Source organism: Myotis nattereri, assembly GCF_964212035.1.
Source record: "Myotis nattereri genome assembly, chromosome: Y".
In the NCBI taxonomy this organism is placed as follows: Eukaryota; Metazoa; Chordata; class Mammalia; order Chiroptera; family Vespertilionidae; genus Myotis; species Myotis nattereri.
The window spans coordinates 23,230,318-23,253,308 of record NC_138094.1 but is presented as its reverse complement, the minus strand read 5'-3'; the positions used below and the strand labels follow the sequence as shown (position 1 = coordinate 23,253,308).

The window sequence follows — 22,991 nt, the reverse complement described above, 5'->3', positions numbered from 1 at the left end:
CCTCTGGTTTGACAGGCAATAGCCCAACTCTGGAGAGCAAGGAACACAGAAGAAACGACCAAAATGCAGTCCGGAAATTTGACCAATAACATGATTTTCAAAGAAATATCTAACACAAAAATGAGGAAAAAAACACGTAACAGCTCATTCTAGTGTAATGAAAGGTCTAAGTATGAGGAATTCTGATTATTTTTAATTTTATACACTAGAGTACCAAATTAAATGATGAAAAAGAAACCACCCTGTATTAAACAAACATTTTTTATTGAGAATTGTATTTATTACATTGTGTTACATGAGAAAAAAGCTGGGCAACACAGGTGGTTACCAGAAGTCATCTGGTTCTTCATGAGACAGCCCTGTGAAACTAAATTAGAGAAAGACAAAAATTTTAAAAATTTGTTAAATTCTTGTCAGTTCATTAGGGGACCTTTCTAATGTTCTCATTCCTTTCCTAATCAGTAGCCATATCATAACTTCAAAATGTAAAAGATTCTTTTGGCAGTCAGTAATTTTGATTAATTCAATAGTTTCTTAGAGGCAGACCTCAACATATGAACAATGCTCTTGGGCTAACAAAGTCAGCAATGTGATGAATGATTTGCATAAGAACACAATGTTGGGGAAAGCATACCTTTAATCTTTATCACTAGGGAGCAGCTTGTCCACTTGTGAGTCTTCTCTGACACTCTTTATTGAGCTCTGAAAAGAGGAGAAAGAATAATTTTGAAATTAGAGGTGTATTAATGTATTAATTTTATTAAACAACTAGGGGCCCGGTGCACGAAATTCGTGCACTGGGTGTGTGTGTGGGGGTAGTGTCCCTCAGCCCAGCCTGCCCCCTCTCACATACTGGGAGCCCTCAGGCGTTGACCCCCATCACCCTCCAATCGCAGGATCGGCCCCTTGCCCAGGACTGACGCCTCTGACAGAGGCGTCAGGCCTGGGCAGGGGACCCACATTTCCCCCCATCACTGGTTCTGCCCCCAGCCCAGGCCTGATGCCTCTGGCCCAGGCGTCAGGCCTGGGCAGGGGACCCCCAGACCCCTCCGATTGCTGGCTCTGCCCCTTGCCCAGGCCTAATGCCTCGGCCAGAGGTGTAGACTCCCATCACCCTCCGATCGCCTGATCAGCCCCTTGCCCAGGCCTGACGCCTCCGCCAGAGGTGTCAGGCTTGGACAAGGGACCCCCATCTCCCCCCGATCACTGGCTCTGACCCCCGCCCAGGCCTGAGGCCTCTGGCCCAGGAATCATGCCTGGGCAGGGGACCCCCATCTCCCTCTGATCGCTTGCTCCACCCCCCGCCCAAGCCTGACACCTCTGACCCAGGCTTCAGGCCTGGGCAAGGGGACCATCATATCCCCCCAATCCCCGGCTCTGCCCCCTACCCAGGCCTGATGCCTCTGGCCGAGGCGTCCGGCCTGGGCAGCGGGGACCCGCAGCGGCAGCAGCGCCGTGATCCCCCGCTCTGCCCCTGCCCAGGCCTAACACCTCTGGCCGAAGCATTAGGCCTGGGCAGGGGACCCCCAGCTCCCAGTGGTTGCAGGCTCCGCCCCTGCCCAGGCCTAACGCCCCTGGCCTAGCCGTCCGGCCCGGGCAGCGGGGACCCACAGTGGCAGCGGGGGGCGCCGCCATTGCGCGGGCTCCGCCCCTGCCCCTGCAGGACGCCTCTGGCTGAGGCATCCGGCTCGGGTAGCGGGGACCCGCAGCTGCAGCGGCCCCGCGATCATGGGCTCCGCTTTAGGCACAGGCAAGGGACCCCTAGCTCTCGGGACTGCCAGTTTCGACCGTGCCCAGCTCCCATCGCTGGCTCCACCCCTACTTCCTGCTATCACTGGCCAGGGTGGCAAAGGCGCCTGATTTTCAGATCATGGCTGGGGGGCAGGGCAAAGGTGGCCCCAGGGCCGCCTTTGAACTGCCCCCCACCTCTTAGCTCCCCCCTGGGTTTCCCATCACTGTCAGTGGCAGGGAGCTTCTTCCTGCTTTCCCTTTCGCCTCCCTGCATGTGCCTACATATGCAAATTAGCCGCCATCTTGTTGGCAGTTAACTGCCATCTCAGTTGGCAGTTAATTTGCATATAGCCCTGATTACCCAATGAAAAGGGTAGTGCCGTACGCCAATTACCATTTTTCTCTTTTATTAGTGTAGATTTTGATTTCTCTGAAACTCTTAAAAAAATGATTTTGAAAATATCAGAAGATCACAGACATTCCAGAAAACTGGGATCTTAACCCAGCCAAAGGAATGACATTTCAATTTTTCAATTTTATTTATTATTTTGTTAGCTTTTGTTTTTCTTTTTTGTCGTCCCCCTCCCCTTTTTTTTGTTTGTTGCTTTTATTCTTTCTTCTTTCTTTGTTTTTCTTTTTTTGTTGTTTGTTCCTTTATTTCCTACTTCTGTACACATTATTTTTTCAACCACGTGAGCAAAAGACATGTGAGCGGTGCACTCTTGTCCAGGGAGCATTAGCCCCGTGAGCAGCCTGCGTCGAGCCAAAGAGAGGCAGCCTCATGTGGCCTGCCCCTATCCAAGGAGCAGCAGCTGTGTGAGCAGCCCGCTTCCCCGTCCGAAGAGCAGCAACCACATGAGCAGTCTGACCTGTCCGAGGAGCAGCAGCTGAACAAGCATCTTGCCCTTGTCCAAGCAGCAGCAGCCGCACAAGCAGCCTGCCCAATCCAAGGAACAGCAGCTGTGTGCCCATCCGAGGAGCAGCAGTTCTGCAAGTGGCCTGGCCCCATTCGAGGAGCAGCGGCAGCCGAACCCGGTCCAAGAAACAGCAACCACATGAGCAGACCGGCCACATCTGGTGAGTGGCAGCTCTACACAGCATGCACCGGAGGAGCAGAGCCACAACAGCCTGCACCTGTCTGATGAGCAGCAGCCGATACTAGGAGCAGTAGCCCCACAAGCAGCCCACCACAGAGGAACAACAGCAGCATGCAGCCAGCCCCCAATCAAGGTTCAGCGGCCACGTGAGCAGTCCGCCCCAGGTCAAGGAGTAGCAGCTGCGTGCGTAGCCAGCCCCAACCAAGGAACAGCAGCTTCGTGATCAGCACATCCTCTGTCTCAGGAACAGATTCTGTGTGTGAAGCCTCCCCCCACCAGCCAGAGGAGCCACCACAACTGTGAACAGCACCCACCAGAGGAGCTGCTGCCAACTGAGGAGCAGCTGCTACAATAACCGGCAGAGGAGCAACCACAGCCCGAGGAGCCACTGCCACCCAAGGAGCAGTCGCTGAATGACTCAACATCTAGATATGTCGGTGAGATCAAACATGGGTACACAAAGAAACCCCCGAAAGAAAGAGAAGGAGGACTCGCCAGAAAAGCAGCTAAGTGAAACCGAGGCATGCATGACAGGAAAAGAATTCAGATTAAGGGTCCTAGAGTGCATAAACCGGATGAAGGAAAAACTCAACAACTTATGCAAGAAGCAAGAAGAAACAGATAAAAAAAATCAATAAATTATGTAAGAACCAAGAAGAAATGAAGAGAGATATAGCTGCAATAAAAAACACCATTGAAAGTTTCAACAGTAGACTAGGAGAAGCAGAGGACCAAATTAGCGAATTAGAAGACAGGGAAGCAAAACTCCCAAACTGAATTGCAATTGGCGAAAAAAAATTAAAAGACAGGAGGAGAGCCTAAGGGAGCTATGGAACAACATGAAACGAAACAACATGCGAATAATAGGGGTGCCAGAACAACAGAAAGAGGAACAAGACTTAGAAAACCTATTTGAAGAACTAATATCAGAAAACTTCCCTGAGGAGGGGAAGAAAAAAGAGTCACACAAGCACAGAGAGTCCCAAACAAGGTGACCTTAAAAGACCCACATCAACACACATCATAATTACCATGGCAAATGTTCAGGACAAAGAGAGAATCTTAAAGGCTGCAAGAGAGAGACGGAAAATTACATACAAGGGATCTCCCATTAGATTATCATATGATTTCTCAACTAAACACATCAGGCCAGAAAAGAATGGACGGAAATTTACACAGTGATGCAAAGCAAAGCAATGAATCCAAGAATACACTATCCAGCAAGACTATCATTCAAAATTGAAGGGGAAATAAGAAGCTTCACAGACAAAATAAGGCTAAGGGAGTTTATCAATACCAAGCCAGCAATGCAAGAAATGCTAAAGGGATCAGTGTAAAAAGAAGAAATAAAAAGCTCAGAAAGAAAACACACAGAAAAAATAGAAATGGCTACAAACAAGTACCTTTCAATAATAACTTCAAAGGTAAATGGACTAAATGCTCCAACCAAAAGACATCGAGTGGCTGAATGGATAAAAAGAAAAAACAAACAAAAAAAAAACAAACAAAAAAAAACATGACCCATACATTTGCTGTCCACAAGAGACTGACCTCAGAATCAGGGACTCACACAGACTGAAAGTGAAGGGATGGAAAAATATCTTTCAGGCAACTGGAAATGAAAATATAGCTGGGGTAGCAATACTTATATCTGACAAAATAGACCTCAAAGTGAAGGCCATAATAAGAGATAAGGGAGGCCACTTCATAATACTAAAGGATTGAATATACAGAGGATTTAACCCTGAAAAACATATATGCACTCAATACAGAAGCACCCAAATACATAAAAAAAAAAAACTCCTGGAAGATATCAAGGGAGAGACTGACAACAATACAATCATAGTAGGGGACTTTAATACACCACTGACATCACTGGATAAATCCTCTAGACAAAAAAAAAAAAAAAATGGTAAAGAAACAGCAATCCTAAATGACTCACTAGATCAGATGGACTTAATTGACATCTTCAGAACATTTCACCCCAAAGCCACGGAATATACGTTCTTCTCAAGTGCTCATCGGACATATTCAAAAACAGACCACATACTGGGTCACAAACAAAGTCTCCCCAAATTCAAGAAGATTGAAATCATACCAAGCATTTCCTCAGACCACAAGGGCATAATACTAGAAATAAACTAGAATAAAAACAACTCAACATTTTCAAACACTTAGAAATAAAAACACTTAGGAGCTGAATAGCATGTTATTAAATATTGATTGGGTTACCAATGAGATCAAAGAAGAAATTAAAAACATCCTGGAAACTACTGACAATGAAAACACAACAATCCAAAACCTATGGCACACAATGAAAGCAGTCCTGAGAGGGAACTTTATAGCTCTACAGGTCTATCTCAACAAACAAGAAAAAATGGTAGTAAATCATCTAAAACTACCTCTCAAAGAATAAGAAAGAGAGCAACAAGGAAAGCCCAGAAGGAGCAAAAGGAAGGAGATAATAAAGATTAGAGCAGAAATACATGACATAGAGACAAAAAAAACAATACGGAAAATCAATGAAACCAAGAGCTTGTTCTTTGAAAGGATAAACAAGATTGTTGAACCTCTAGTCAGGCTCACCAAGAAATAAAGAGAGAGGACCCAAATAAACAAAATCAGAAATGATAATGGCGAAATAACAACAGACCCCAGAGAAATACAAATGATTGTTAAAAAATACTATGGACAACTCCACTCCAACAAACTAGACAACCTGGAGGAAAAGGACATATTCCTAGAAACATACAACATTCCAAAACTCAATCAGGAAGAATCTAAAAATCTCAAAAGGCCAATAACTATGGAAGAAATTGAAGAGTCATCAAAAAGCTTCCAGCAAACAAAAGCCCAGGACCACACGGCTTCACAGGGGAGTTTTACCAAACATTCAAGGAAGAACTAAAACCTATCCTCCTCAGACTACTACAAAAAATTAAAGAGGAAGGAACACTTCCAAGCTCATTTTATGAAGCCAGCATCACCCTAATTCCAAAACCAGGTAAAGACAACACAATGAAAGAGAATTACAGGCCAATATCCCTCATGAACATAGATGCCAAAATCCTCAACAAAATCTTGGCAAATCAGATCCAGCAGTACATAAGAGAGATCATACACCATGAACAAGTAGGATTTATCCCAGGGATGCAAGGATGGTACAATATCCGCAAATCAATAAACATGATATACCACATAAACAAATTGAAAGAAAAAAACACACAGTCATATCAACTGATACAGAAAAAGCATTTGACAAAATTCAACACCCATTTTTGATAAAACCTCTCAGCAAGGTAGGAATAGAAGGATCATACCTCAACATAATAGAAGCCATATATGACAAACCCACAGCCAACAGCATACTCAATGGGCAAAAACTAACACCATTTCCCCTAAGAACAGGAACAAGACCGGGATGCCCACTCTCACCACTCCTGTTTGACAGTGTACTGGAAGTATTAGCCACTGCAATTAGACAAGAAGAAGAAGAAATAAAAGGCATCCAAATTGGAAAAGAAGAAGTAAAACTGTCTTTATTTGCAGATGATATGATATTATACATAAAAAAACCTAAATACTCCATCAAAAAACTATTAGACTTAATAAATGAATCTGGCAATGTAGCAGGATACAAAATTACTGCCAAGAAGTCTATGGCATTTCTATGCACCAATAGTGAACTTACCGAAAGAGAGACTTAAAAAGCAATCCCATTTACCATCGCACCAAAAAATACTAAGCTACCTAGAAATAAACTTAACTAAAGAGGTAAAAGACCTCTATTCAGAAAATATTCATGTTCTTGGATTGGTAGAATCAACATCATTAAAATGTCCATAATACCCAAAGAAATGTATAAATTCAAGGCACTTTCCATTAAAATACCAATGGCATATTTCACAGACCTAGAACGAACTCTCAAAAAATTCATCTGGAATAAAAAAAGACCCCAAATAGCTGCAGCGATCCTGAGAAAGAACAATGTAGGTGGGATCTCAATACCAGGTATCAAGTTGTATTACAAAGCCACTGTTCTCAAAACTGCCTGGTACTGGCACAAGAACAGACATATAGATCAATGGAATAGGACAGACAGCCCAGAAACGGGCCCGAACCAATATTCTCAATTAATATTTGACAAAGGAGGCAACAACATACAATGGAGTCCAGATAGTCCCTTCAATAAATGGTGTTGGGACAATTGGACAGATACATGCAAGAAAATGAAACTAGACCGCCAACTTACACCACACACAAAAATAAACTCAACATGGATAAAGGACTTAAATATACGACCAGAAACCATTAGAATATTAGAAGAATCCAAAGGCAACAAAATCTCAGACATATGCCAAAGCAATTTCTTCACCGATACAGTTCCTATGGCATTGGAAACTAAACAGAAAATAAACAAATGGGACTACATCAAAATAAAAAGCTTCTGCACAGCAAAGAAACTATCAACAAAACAACAAGAAAACCCACTGCATGGGAGAACATATTTGCCAATGTTATCACCGATAAGTTTTTAATCTCCAACTAGGGAACTCATACAACTTAATAACAGGGAGATAATCCAATCAAAAAATTGGCAAAGGACCTAAATAGACACCTTTCAAAAGAGGACATTCAGAAAGCCAAGAGACATATGAAAACATGCTCAAAGTCACTGAAATCATCCGAGTGATGCCAATCAAAACAACAATGAGGTACCACCTCACACCTGTCAGAATGGCTATCATCAACAAATCCACAAAACACAAGTGCTGGAGTGGATGTGGAGAAAAAGGAACACTCGTGCACTGCTGGTGAGAATGCAGACTGGGGCAGCCACTATGGAAGACAGTATGGAGTTTCTCAAAAAACTACAAATGGAACTCCCATTTGACCCTGTGATCCCACTTCTAGGAATATATCCCAAGAAACCAGAAACACCAATCAGAAAGGATATATGCACTCCTATGTTCATAGCAGCACAATTCACCATAGGTAAGATCTGGAAACAGCCTAAGTGCCCATCAGTAGATGAATGGGTTAAAAAACTGTGGTACATCTACACGATGGAATACTATGCTGCTGTAAAAAAGAAGGAACTCTTACCATTTGCAACAGAATGGATGGAACTGGAGAGCATTATGCTAAGTGAAATAAGCCGGTCAATGAAGGAAAAATACCACATGATCTCACTCATTTATGGATAATAAAGACCATTATAAACGTATGATCAAAAATAGATACAGAGGCAGAGCTGCCTCAAACAAACTGTCAAACTACAGCGGGAAAGCCGGGGAGGGCTGGGTGGCTGGAGAGGGGTGACAAGAGATCAGCTGAAGGATTTGTATGCATGCATATAAGCATAACCAATGGACATAAGACACTGGGGGTAAGCGAGGCCAGGGGATTGTCAAGGGCGGGAAAAAAAGGAGACATATGTAATACTCTTTATAATACTTTAAGCAATAAAACAATAAAAAATACTAAAATAAAAAATAAAATAAAATAAAATATCAGAGAGGAATGGAGAGGGAGAGATAGAAACATCAACAATGAGAATCATTGATTGGCTGCCTCCTGTACGTCCCTCACTGGGGATCGAGCCAGCAACCTGGGTTATGTGTCCAGACCAGGAATCAAACTGTGACCTTCTGATTCATAGGTCAACACTCAATCACTGAGCCATGCTGGTTGGGCTGAAAACTTTTTGAAATATACAGTAGGTCCTCGGGTTATATCGCGACATAATGCGATTTTCCCCGTTAAGTCGGAACCCACCTATAGAATCACCTACATCACTCACATGGAGCACATACACAGCAGTAATGAAGTGAAAGAGTAAAAAAAAAAAAAAAAATTAAAGCAAGATAACAATTCCTGACCTTTACTTGTGGCAGATAATAAAAAACAAAGCACATATGTACATATGTCGAAATGACGGAACTTTTTTTTATTAACACTGTAAATGGGAGATAGTGATGTAACCGCAAAACAACATACATCGAGTTCAACGTAACCCGAGGACTGCCTAAATATAATTTGAGTCCAAAACGTTGACTTTTAGATGTGAAATTTAGCAAGCACTCTAACTGTCCTGTGCGCATTCTCAATAGCCATAGTATTCTAGACTTATGTAATATATTAGAGGCCCAGTGCATGAAATTCGTGCACTCAGGGGGTCCCTCAGCCCGGCCAGAACCCTCTCACATTCTGGGAGCCCTCGGGGGATGTCCCACTGATCGCTTCGCGATGCTACAGAGGTGGGAGAGGCTCCCACCACCACCGCTGCGCTCGCCAGCCATGAGCCCTATGGGAGCGCACTGATCACCAGGATGCAGCTTCTGTATTGAGCATCTGTCCCTGGTGGTCAGTGCCCATCATAATGACTGGTCATTCTGCGGTTCAACCATTTGCATATTAGGATTTTATTATATAGAATTCATGTCTCAGATAGTACCAATCCATTTGTTTTTCATTGATAGCACTTTCATTCTTGTTCTGAAAATAATGAGATAGCTCCAATTTTACAAACCTTACCATTCAAGATCTGTTCACTCTTTGGCCCAAGCAAAGGAGATAACATTTTGTCAGAAGTGTAATATACATACGACTTGAGGCTCCATTTGAATTTTGGATTTCCTCTGCTGTTACCTTTTGTATCCAACTCCTGTCCCAAGGTTTTCTAACAAACCACAGAAGCCCTCACATCCTCACATACAGACCACTGGTCCATAGCATCAGTACCTTATCCACCTTCTTCAGGTCTTGGTCCTTTTGGGTGATATGCATGTATTTCTTTAAAGCATATTCACCACAAACAGATTTGTCTTTCATTTCCTGAGCACTCACTTCTAATTCTTTCTCCATTTCCGTCTTGAAAGACTCTTCAATAATCTGCTGTAAATAGATGACCAGCAAAATAGGAGATACACATATACATTTTAAAAACACATAGTACTATAACTCTGTTTCTTTATGTGACATGTGCATGACAGAAAACTGTTTCATTCGTTGCTACTATCAAAGTGGCACAAATATATCATGTAATGAAGAACAGGAATTACTGTGCCTAAAGTGTCTGTGTTCCAGATCAAATGAGCCAGGAATTCAAGGAACATGATACAGAAGATTAATCTACGTAAGGTCCAGCAGGCATGAGAAGTAGCAGGGTAATCCATCTGCCTGGGACCAGAATCAGGACATAGAAAGTCAAAGACAATGAGGAGGGAGGAGGGCAGGGCAGCCTGAGGAAGCCACCAGATTGGCAGCCACCTCCCCCAGTTTCTTCTGGTCCTAGCCAGCTGACCTTGAAACCCCTTACACAGGGAAGTTCTACAGCAAAGCAGAGTCCATCTCCTTTCCGAGTGTGTTTTCAGGAACATGAGAATGCATGCTCACAGACTTGCAAAGCTCCCTTTTCCTATGAGACTCCTATTATGCCCATGTACAGCCCTTTTCAGTGGGCTTAAGCACAGGAGAGGATTGGGATGCCTGCAGCAAGCTTTTTAAAAGTTACCTACTAGCATGGAGAACTGAGCTATGCTTATTATACCTTTTCTCGATCCAGTTTTTCTAGTTTTCTCCGTTCTCTTTCCAAAGCTTTCTGTTCATTCTGCCTTCTTTCTTCTCTCAGCTTCTGTTCTTTCAGCAGGTTCCATATTCTTGCTTCTTCACTCTCTTCTCTAACTTCTTTCTCATCTGCACCTAAAGAGACAGAAAATAAAGAGCAGAGGCCCAGGGAGACAGCTCAACTCTCAGTTGATTGTGTTGGCCTGCTGATCCATCTTCATGGTCTCGCAGCCTCCAGCCCCACACCTGGCACAGCATCTGCCTTTTACTTTACTTCGATGAAAACAAGTCACCCTTGCCATGAACAACTTCAACTGTCCTCCTGCCACAACACATTTCCTTATCTTCCTCACCCCTTCTTCTGTACTCTGCCCTTCGCAAGCCTTGCATTTCTGCCTCTATCCTCAGTTGTAACTCTCTATTTAGGATTCTAACTTAAACATTAGTCTGTATTTATACAGCAGTTGTATAACTCTTCCCCTAACTCCCACAAAAGCAATCGAGCCTCTCCCGCCCAGAACAGTACAAAATTAGTACAAAACCAGCACCCCGCCCCTGAACCCCCCTAGTCATCTTACCAACATTTCCCACTTGCCCTGGGCCGATCCCTTCCTGGAGTTTTAGCTATTACCTCTGCCCTGATCATTCTCACATCTTTTTCTCTAGCACAGATCTCTCCCCGAGTCTCATCCGCATTTCTGGCCAGTTCCCTACCATCAACACTTGGAAATCCCACAGCATCAGCTTCAGACCTGAAGTTATCATTCCTGTCCCTTTTTATCATGCCTTTCTACACTACATTCACTCATCCACCAGGGCTTACAGGCTCTAACTCCCCCAGATACTGCAATAAGACTACCTCTCACCTTTTACCTGGACAGCTGAGCTGAAATAACCTAATCAATGTGCTCACCCTGACATCAGTCTCTCTGCCTTCAAGCAACCACCATCAGCAGCACCCTTCATTTCCTGAAAAGGAGGCCTGGATTTCTGTTGCTGTCTCTGCTCTGGTGGTGTCCACACCTTCTTTCCGGACTGACCTGAAATAGTACACTACTTCTGCACTGGGAACACTGCACCTCCAGCAGCAGACTCATGCTACCTGGGTATATTTGTGCCTCCCTTGCTCTGTGCTTTGCTTTCAATCTCTCCCTAACCTAATACTCACTTCCTCCCACCTCTCCCACACAACCCCACCACTGAGCAAGCGCCCAGGACCCTGAAAAAAGAGATAAACGAACAGAAGAATATACCATGTTCATGGACTGGTAGAATTAATATCATTAAAATGTGCCTACTATCCAAAGCAATCCTTAGATTCAATGCAATCACTATTAAAATGCCAAGTGCATATTTCACAGATCTAGAAATATGCAAAAAATTTATATTTGCATATAAATTTGAATGTTCTGAACATTCAAATGAGATACAGAACACTGAAAAAGACCCCAAAATAGCCACAACATTCGTTTTTGTTTTTGTGTTTGTTTTTTGTTTTTCGGTATAGCAAAGGCGGAGATTTGTTAAAGAACAAGTACAGACTCCAAAGTAGGGAGGGGGAAAGAGTACCACAGAACAGACTCCCACATAGGGAGGGGGGTAGGGTCCCCTAGCCTCAACATTCTTGAGAAACAGGAACAAATGAGACTACATTGAACTAAAAAAACTTCTGCAAAGCAAAAAAAAATCAGCATCAAAATGAAAAGGGAATCCACTGTATTGGAGCACATATTTGCCAATAATACATATGGTAAGGGGTTAATTTCCAAAACACATGAAGTACTCCGATAACCCACCAAAAGAAAAACAACCCCATTAAATGTGGACAGAAAATCTAAATAGATACTTCTCCAAAGACAACATACAAATGGCAAGAGACATGAAGATAGGCTCAATGTCACTAATTATTAGAGAGATGCAAATTAAAATGACAATGAGGTGCCACTGCAAACCAGCCAGAATAGCAACCATTAATAAGTCATACAATAAGTGCTGGTGAGGTTGTGGATAGGAAGGAACCTTAGCACACTTCTGGCTAAGGAATACAAGATACAGCCACTAAGAAAAACAGTATTCCTAAAGTGACACCTCTCCACCACCACATTTACACAGTATTTTGTACCTGCCTTCTCACAACCACATGAATCTGTTTGTTCTACATCTATTGTTCCAGGCTTTATTTGTCTATTCCCTGTAGCTCAAAGCAAAAGTCCTCACCTGTCACAGGTTTAACTCAATGTCAATCCCACAGATGGCTATGCTTGCCTTTCTCCTCTGGCTCTGGAAGAGCCTAAACTTTTGTAGGCTACACTTTCCCCCCAGCAATGCTAAGAGACAAATTCATAGGTTCACCAAAGGATTTTGAAGGTTTTTGCTAACAGGACAGAAACAACACAGTCATTTCGGACTCATACTCCTGGTCATGAAATTCAAATACCAGAGGAGGCAGTTGATCATTTTCACAGGCAGAAATGCAATCTTCTTCTTGCTTGCAGACCTAAATGCCATCACTTTATCACATGGAATAGCAATCTCAAAATAGAAATGCTGTTTGGTTGCTGACTTTAAACAATAAAGAAGAAAAAAGGACTATATCTTTGCTGTGCATTGCATAACAACATTTCGTTCAACAGACCACATATATGACAGTGGTCCCATCTTCTCTCTATATAAAAGTCCAAGCAACGGTTAAGACTGGCCGGTAGCTATGATGTGCACTGACCACCAGAGGGCAGATGCTCAAGGCAGAATCTGCTCCCTGGTGGTCAGTGTGCTCCCACAGCCAAGCTCCCATGACCAGACAACTTCCCATGGTTGCTCCCGCGACCCCACCCCTGCCAGTAGGCCCCGATCAGGAGTGGACAAGATGGCCCTGTTCACCAGCCAGGCCAGGGGACCCCCCAAAATCATGCACCAGGCCTCTGGTAAGATTATAATGGAGCTGAAAAATCACTACTGTCTAAGTGGTGTGGCTATCACCACATGGTAATGTAATACAATGCATTACTCCCGTGTCTATGGAGATGCTAATGTAAACCAACCCACTGTGCTGCCAGTCATATAAAAGTACAGCACATACAACTACGTCTAGTACCTAATACTTAATAAATATAATAAAGGACCATGTCACTGGTTTATGTATTTACTACACTACCCTTTTAATCACTGTTTTATAGTGGTTTTTTTTTTTTTTTCTAATGATAAAGAAAAGTGTGCTGTGAAACAGCATCCCATGTTATATGGGCAGCAACTTCATATACCTCATGTTTATTACATCTCTCGATGGCGTCATTTTCTCCTGTGCTTGATTTAATCTTGTTTTGTACAGTAACATGCTGTATGTGCTTGTACCGGAGGGGCAATAGGCTACCTGGATGTACAGGAGGCTGTACCACCTAGATTTACAAAAGTGCACTCTGATGTTCACACAACAATGAATTCCCGAAGGACACATTTCTTAGAATATATACCTGCTATTAAATGGTGCATGACTGTACTTGGTAGCTACCTAATTAGTATTTCCACTGGACATCTCAAAGATATCAAGTTTTGGATTTTTTCACTTCCCTTTGTATCCAAACGAAGAGGGGAAATGATGATTATAAGAGAATTTTTCAATGATCAATGTAAACATTACTTAAGAATAATTTTAAAAGCCATTGTTATAATTTTCATTCTATCTCTGAGATAGAACACCTATGAACTCAGTTGGTTTCCTTTATTGTATTATTTTTATTTCCTACTCACCCAGGTCTCTGCGAAACAACCTATCACAGCCACTCTTGGGTGGCCACTGCCCCTACTCAGTATCTATCCCATCAGAGGTCTTGGTGATGGCTAGCTGACTGCTGACTTTCCCACTAGAAGCTCCATGAAGAAAGGGCTTGGGTTGTCCCACTGCAGTATGCCCAGCACCCAGCACACAGGAGGTGTTTGTTTTTCTTTTTTCACAATTAAATCAATGAGGTGATATTGGGTGATAGAGTTTTCATATATGAAGTGAAGGTTCTCAATGAAGTCTCGCTGAATGAGTGCTTTACAGGATGGTGTACCCTGGAATCAGTGAGAACAATCCTTTCAAAGTCTTGTTTCCTTTGGCAATTCCTCATCTCCCTGAGTATGCTGACTTGAACCAAGAAACTACTTACAAGAGGCGTTGAACATGATAGTCCCATCCAAACACTGGAAAAACAAGAGGTGGTTTTACTTAAGAAATCTCCTTTCAAGCTTGAGGCTTAAACTCTTTAGTTCAAGGAGAAAAAGATCTGGCTGGAGTATGAGACAAAGCTCTAATCTCCCCCTAGAGCTTTCCTCCCTGATTCCACACAGGGGAGGGAAGTGTGTAAATTAGAGACAGTAAGAAGAAAGAGAAAGTGGGCCAGACAAGTTTGATGACGAGTTTTCCTCCAATGTCATCAGCTCTTCTGAAAACTGAAATATAAAGGTTCTTCTGTCCTTATTTTTTTTTTTTTAAAGACATGAAGGAAACAAAGAATTATTAACATACTACAATCACATTGAAGATGTATATGGGTATTAACCGCCATTTCAATTTTATACTATGATTTCCCAAAATGGAATGGTTTCTGAAGAACTGTCTTAAGCAAAAAGGTAACTGCTTTGTCAGACTATGGACAAATAAGAAAAATACAATCTTCCAAAACTCAATCAGGAAAAATCAGAAAACCTGAATAAGCCAGTAAGTACTGATGGAATTGAAGCAGTAATTAGATAACTTCCAGCAAACAGAAGTCCTGGTCCAGATGGCTTCATAGGGAAGTTTTATCAAACATTCAAAGAAAAACTAATACCTAATCTCCTCAACTATTCCAAATATCCAAGGGAAAGGAACACTTTCTATGAGGACAGCATTACCCTAATCCCAAATCCAGATAAAGCCACTACAAAGAAAGAGAATTATCCCCGATGAATACAGACCCTAAAATCTTCAACATAATTTTAGCAAATGAGATCCAGCAATACATTAAAAAGACCATACATCATGACCAAATGGCATTTATTCTAGGAATGCAAGGCTGGTACAATATCCACAAATCAATAAATGTGATATATCACATTAACAGACTGCAACACTCAAAAATCACATGATCATTTCAATCAATGCAGAAAAAGCATGACAAAATCCAACACCCTTTTTTGATAAAAACTTTCAGTAAAGTAGAAATAGATCATATCTCAACATATTAAAAAGCCATATATTACAAACCTACAGCCAATATCATACTCAATGGCTAAAAACTAAAACCATTTTCCCTAAGAATAGGAAGACAGGGATGCAACATAACAGGATATAAAATTAACACCCAGTAAACTATGGCATTTTTATATACCAATATTGAACGCTCAGAAAGAGAAATAAAAGAACAATCCCAATTAGCACTGCAACAACAACAAAAAATTGAGACTTACGAATAAACTTAACCAAAGTGGTAAAATACCTATACTCAGAAAACCATAGCACATTGAAAAAAGAGGTAGAAGAAGATATAAACTAGAGGAAGAATATACCATGTTCATAGATTGGCAGAAATAAATACCATCAAAATGTCCATACTACCCAAAGCAATCTTTAGGTTCAATGCATACCTATTAAAATACCAATGGCATATTTCACAGACTTAGAAAAATACTCTAAAAATTATACCAATAAAGACCTCAAAAGCTGCAGCAAGCTTGAGAAAGAGAAAAGTTGGAGGAATAACAATACTAGATATCAAGTTATACTAGAAAGCCACTGTAATCAAAATAGCCTGGTACTGGTACAAGTATCGCATACAGAGCAATGGAACAGAACTAAGAACACAGAAATTGACCCACACCACTATACTAAACTAGTATTTGACAAAGGAGGCAAGAGCATACAATGGAGCAGAGGCAGTCTCTTCAAGAAATGGTGTTGGGATAATTAGACAGAGATATGCAAAAACATGAAATAAGACCAACTTACACCATACACAAAATAAACTCAAAATGGATAAAAGACTTAAATTTAAGTTGGGAAACCATAAAAATCCTAGAAGAAATCACGGGCACCAAAATCTCAGCCATCTTACACAGCAACATGTTTATGGATACAATGCCTAGGGCAAAGGAAACTAAGAAGGAAATAGACAAATGGGGCTACATCAAAATAAAAAGCAGCTGCACAGCAAAAGAAACCATCAAGAAAATAACAAGAGCCCTGACTGGTTTGGCTCAGTGGATAGAGCGTTGACATGTGGACTGAAGGGTCCTAGGTTCGATTCTGGTCAAGGGCATGTACCTTGGTTACAGGCACATCCCCAGTGGGGGGTGTGCAGGAGGCAGCTGATTGGTGTTTCTCTCTCATCGATGTTTCTAACTCTCTATCCCTCTCCCTTCCTCTCTGTAAAAAATCAATAAAAGTATTTTTTTAAAAAGAAAATAACAAGAGAGTCTACTGCATGGGAGAACATATTTGCCAATGATACATCCAATAAGGAGTTAGTTTCCAAAATATATAGAGAACTCATACAATTTAACAAAAACAAGGTAAACAGTCCAATTAAAAAATGGGCAAAGGACATAAATAGACACTTCTCCAAAGAGGACATACAGAAAGCCAAGAGACATATGAAAAAATTCTCAGAGTAACTAATCATCTGGGAAATGCAAATCAAAACAACAATAAGGTACCAGCTCACACCTGTCAGAGTGGCTATCATCAAGAAATCAAATGACAGCTGTTGGCGAGGATGTGGAGAAAAGTACACTGCTGGTGGGAATGCAGACTGGTGTAGCTACTGTGGAAAACAGTATAGTTTCCTCAAAAAATTCAAAATGGAACTCCCATTTGACCCAGTGATCCCACTTCTAGAAATATATTCTAAGAAACCCAATGCACTCATTAGAAAGAATAAATGCACCCCTATGTTCATAGCAGCACAATTTACAGTAGCTGAGATTTGGAATGAGCCTTAAGTGCTCATCAGCAGATGAGTAGATAAAAAAAACTATAGTACACTTACACAATGGAATACTGTGTGGCAGTAAAAAAGAAAGAACTCTTACCATTTGCAACAGCATGGATGGACCTGGAGAACATTATGCTAAGTGAAGTAAGCCAGTCAAAGAAAGATAAGTATCACATGATCTCCCTCATGTGTAGAATCTAATGAACAAAATAAACTGATGAACAAAAATAGACCCAGAGACATAAAAGCATGGAACAGACTGTGAAACCTCAGAGGGAAGTCAGGGGAGGGGAGGTGGGTAGGAAGAGCTCAATCATTGAACTTGTATGCATATATGCATAATGAGTGAACACAAATAATGGGATGGTGAGGGCCTGTGTGTGTGTGGGGGGGGGGGGGCGGGCGTGTGCCAGGAGCAGGCTGGAAGAGGTCAATGGGGGAAAGAAGGGGACTTCTGTAATAGTTTCAACAATAAAGATTTTTTTTTTAAAAAGCCACTGTTGGGGAAGATTAATGAGAAGCAACTCCTTTAATTTTCTCCTCTTTACATGTTCAAATTTATTTCAGAAATGTATTAACAATGGCAATACTCAACTCTAAGACTTTGAATAATTTATGCTTATAAAGGTCCTCCCTCAATAAATGAAATAACTCACTAGGAACAGGCTGGCATTTAGTAGCTATCATACTATCTGTAGTTACAACCAAGGAAAACTTACTTGGGTAATGAGAGGAGATAGGTCTGGCAGGAGGAGCACCCAAGGCAGTTCCCAAGAGGGGCATGTCACCAGCAGGATGGAGGCCATTCACTTCAAACTGTATCGGCATGTCTGCTGCATCTATAATAGGTACAAATGAGTGTCCCAGGAGTCCTTAACAACAGCAAAAGAAGGCAGGGCAGTATGGGGGTAACTTTGGCTGCGCTCAAGTCTCAGCCAAAGCAACCAAGCCAGATCTTTTCCTACAGAATTAATCCTAAGACTTTCAGCATACCACTTGACAATCTATTTGCTTCTCAAAGTGTTATTACACTTAAAAGAATTAGATTTGTTTCCAAAACTAGATTTATAACCCAACAGGAAAGTGACAGAATTCACCTGACTTGCTGATAATTATATGAACTCCATTTAGATAGTAAAGCCTTAACAAAATTGTTAAAAAGTTAGTTGCAAAGAATTTACCAATTTTACTAAGCTCTTTCATTTAACTGTTCAAAGTAGAGTACTTTCAGATTTGACAATGAAGCTCACAATGCAAAACTACAGATTATATGCAAATATAAAGATTTCCTAGGCTAGAGAGAACCTTAGAGCTGACTGACTTCTATATCCTAATTTTATACTTAAGCAGTATGCTCCCAGAGAACAATCTAAGGCAGAGCCAGAGCCAGGCCTCCAGTTTTCAGATAAGGAAGCTAATATACTTCCACCTCCATTCATTCACTAAGAATGAGGTTTCTACATCTGATGCAGTCATCAGAATCTGTATAACTTAAATAACTTAGCATCTTCATATTCCATAAAAAGAAAAAAAAATTAAGAATCAGGTATTTTAATCTGAGGCAATCCCAAACTTGGTAAATTAAGTTAAGGGTTCACTTGTGAGCTTAGCTCCAACTTTGAAATTATTGGTTATCTTGAAAATTAAAAAAAAGTAACACTCAAATAGACCCATCAAAATCTGTGATATAAAAAAGGTAATACATCTGTATCCATGTTTTTATCACAAAATACAAATGTTGTAATTTTTAAGGCCTTTGATTTAACAATGGATATATTTCACCAAGACTTAGCTTTCTACATTTTCAACTGTTAAAAACTGGTACTTACATTTAAACTTACGTTCAAAAGATGATCCAAATTCCTCATTATCCTCAAAAGATAGTTCATCCACATTTGAAAATTTATGTCTGTCTTGAACTTCAGTTTGTCTTTGATAAAGACTGGGTTGAAAGAATAAAATTCATGAGTGTGAAGTTGTAATAAGGTAAAACCAAGAGCACAGGGCTATGAAAAGCCTTTGTGACTCTGGAAAAGGCTCTAGAGCGGTGGTTCTCAACCTTCCTAATGCCGCGACCCTTTAATACAGTTCCTCATGTTGTGGTGACCCCCAACCATAAAATTATTTTCGTTGCTACTTCATAACTGTAATTTTGCTACTGTTGAGAATCGTCATGTAAATATCTGATATGCAGGATGTATTTTCATTGTTACAAATTGAACATAATTAAAGCATAGTGATTAATCACAAAAACAATATGTAATTATATATATGTTTTCCGATGGTCTTAGGCGACCCCTGTGAAAGGGTCATTTGACCCCCAAGGGGTCTCGACCCACAGGTTGAGAACCGCTGCTCTAGAGAATGAACTGTGCTCTGTGAAAATGAAAGCTGTCCTGCACTGGGCACGCTCCATGCAACTGGCATCATTCCAAGTAATCAAGACATTAGCTTGGGCACTCTGCAGAACCACCTTACACTGTGAGGCAGGTATTATATTGCTGACAAGAAATAATGTGGCACTCTCAATGCTTTTATATTTTCAAGAACCACAAAACGTTTTTGAAAAGAACAAATTCTGCACAGCATCAGTATGAGTCAGCTGAAGATGCAAAACTACAAGCCCCATGTGCATCCAAGTGCCCTAACTCCCACATGGGTGTGCTGTTTCTCCTCTTGGCTTTATCATGAGAAAGCAATATAAATAAATGCACATTACACGCATTAGGACCATGATGGACACATGTGGCAGTTTTCAACTCTGTACACTGGGAGTGAATCAAAATATGCAGACAGATGTCCAGCCTGGAGCCCAGAACTAAGGAGTCAGAGTGCCGTCCATATGGATCAAGCACAGACAGGAGTCTCCTATGCGCCTCAATCCCAGCCTGGGTGACCCGCCACCCAACTTCTACATACGCCATTCTACTTCAGCAATCAGACCCTACAACCCACTACCAATTCAGTATTTATCTCAACAGACAAATTAGACTTTTGTTTGGACTAAATGCCCAAATATTTTTTAACTGACTTATTTTTTTTGAAGGACTTTAAAATTAAAATGTGTGAAACTACTTCAAGTTTAAAAATAAACTGAATTTGCTTTTGTAGATTTTGTATGTTGCTTTTTTATTTCTATAAACCAAGTCTATTCATAGAACTATGAAAATGCTTACTGCTACCATAGTGCACTGTGTACACATCAGGTTTAGCAAACAAGGAAAAATTAATTATTTGCTAAAAGGAATTTTCCCCAAATAATTCAGATGATTCTTGAAGATTACACATCATCTTACAATCTGATTCTACACTCCACATGGTCTTGAGCGTCACTTTAAAACAACGCAAAGTCAGGGCCATTCAGCTAACCAGACTTGGCTGGGCCAATCAGAATGTGGAACTTACTTGGCTTTCTGCTCCAGAAGGCTTGAGAGTGAATGGATGGAAAGGCTGTGCCTAGATTCAGTTGCTGAAGGCGGGAGCATTCTTTCAGGACAAGGACTGGGAAAAGCAAAGGACTGGGATTGGTCCAGACCTAAAGGGCAAAAGGTATCAGGACAAGAGTATTACAAATTACACAGTGAAAACAGCAACATGGTTCCTAAGGAGTTTAATTTGAAAAGAAATTCTATTATCCTTGCAAATAGTTGAGTATGACGTATAACTGACCCACATTATTAAGGATTCAGCATTAATAATAAAACTAATCAGCAGTAAGGGAAAAGCCATTGATTACCATTCTCTGAACACGTCTGCATGTCAAGCAAAATGCTGAACTTGCTCTAACCCGTTGCCTCCCACAATGTTATGTCACAGGGGAGAAGTCTCTGGTAAGCAGGCAACCATAGGTGCAGTGAGGATGAAGCTACTCAGGCTAAAGATTTCCCAGGTACAGCAAGCATAGACTTCTCCTCCTTCTTGCTCTCTACAGCTCACTCACTCGTACTCAGATAAAAGGACCATGAAAGTCCTGAAACCCTTTCTGCAGAAGCTTACCTAAATGAGTGGAGGCAGACTCTTAGATGCTAGTGGGCTTCTAGCAACAGAATACCGAAGAAAGCTTTTTCTAAGCAATCAATCTCTTGCTCTAGCTCTTTCATTCTTGCCTTGGTGTGATTACAAACTAAAGATCAGAAATGTGGGAGCAAACAACTGTGCTTGTATTTGGATGATTTATGATCCTTGGTGTAACTGTCTCTCCCATCAGCTTTTCCTGTTTGAGATGATTTTTTTTTCAAGAAATCCCTGCTTGTTTCACCAGTAGGAGACACCATAAATCTGCTGGCAGAATGATGAAACAGAGATGGCTTTGGCTGGGGGCTAAATGAAAATAATGTGACCAATGAGCAGGAAAAAAAATTCAAATATGCTTGATATTTTTTTTTTAAATGAAGAGAGAGGTATTAATAAGAACAAATATGCACACTAAACAATTTCTGAAGCCAATTCTTATTTATTAGCATTTTTTTGAGAGCTTTATGTACCAGTTATAACTTCACAGACCTTGTTTTTAGGCCTTTTTTTTAGTCCTCATTTAAAGATGTATTTTCCATTGAAGAGTGAAAGGGAAGAGTAGAGGAATAGGGAGAGAGAAGAGAAACACTGATGTGAGAGACACCTCAACTTGGCCTCCCACATGCACCCCCAACCAAAGATGGTGAGAAAACCCACAACTGAGGTATATGTGGTTGACAGGAATGGAACCCACCATCTTTTGGTCTGCAAGCCATCGCTCTAACCACTGAACAAAATTAGCCAGAGCTAGGCCTTCCTTCTTAATGCATGATATTATTTCACAACCCACGATCCACAATCATATTCATAAATTTGGTAACAAAGCCTAAGCAGACCTGAATTCACTGTTGATAAACTTTACCTGAACTGATGCAAATCCATTCATTACCTTTATTTATTCTACCCAGCATGGATAGTCACATATTTGACTGCAAACATGGTTCACTAAAGGATGCTGCCCCAGAACTCCCAGGGCTGTGGCAAAACCACTATAGGGCCCAATCTATCTATGCTAATATAAGTTTATGTGGTTGTTAAGCCCTCACGCCGCAATGCCCTCATGCCCATCACATCCATCATCAGGAGGCTGCGTGCACAGGTGGGCGCAGACTTGATGCTGTGTGCACGGAGGTGGGGCCTGGCAGCTAGCTCCACATGGCGTGGCCTGGGGTGCCGCAGTCTTTTTGCATCAAGGGTTCAGGAATTTGGAGAAGGGGCTGACACATAAATGGATACACTGGACAAGAAGTATAAATTTGGAAGGCATGGGGGAAAGCCAGGCGGAAACCAGCTCTCTAGTGGAGTGGCTTGCCGAATTTCTGGACCCATGGCTTTTTATTTACACATTTTGCCCTTTAGCAAAATAAACACACATATCAAAGGTCAGGTTTGATAAACAGGAAAAAATTATCAGGTTAGAGGAACTGCTTTTGGCCTTTCCTCTAGCAGCAGGTAATAATTTGCAGATTTTCAGCCCTGCTGAATATCGAAGCCCATCAGCCTTCTGGTGAACTTCTCGCATTTATTATGACCTGCTGGTCTTAGCTTCTAGCACTGGGGGTCCCGAGGCTTTACATGCCTGCAGGCAGGGACCCTACTCCAGCCTACCTCTTTGGGGCAATTCATC

At 41.4% G+C, this 22,991-nt stretch overlaps 1 pseudogene across 1 annotated transcript in view; it reads right to left on the bottom strand.

Annotated features, from left to right (window-relative positions):
• Positions 1–636: 636 nt before the first annotated feature.
• Positions 637–22,991, bottom strand: part of LOC308512382 (centriole and centriolar satellite protein OFD1-like) — a 143,564-nt pseudogene continuing 121,209 nt past the window's right edge. Inside the window, exons 12-17 of the transcript in view lie at positions 20,756–20,871; positions 19,180–19,292; positions 18,070–18,183; positions 10,381–10,532; positions 9,573–9,725; positions 637–702 (exon numbers count right to left, since the gene is read on the bottom strand). The product of the transcript in view is annotated as a centriole and centriolar satellite protein OFD1-like (transcript). The remainder of the gene's footprint in view (positions 703–9,572; positions 9,726–10,380; positions 10,533–18,069; positions 18,184–19,179; positions 19,293–20,755; positions 20,872–22,991) is intronic.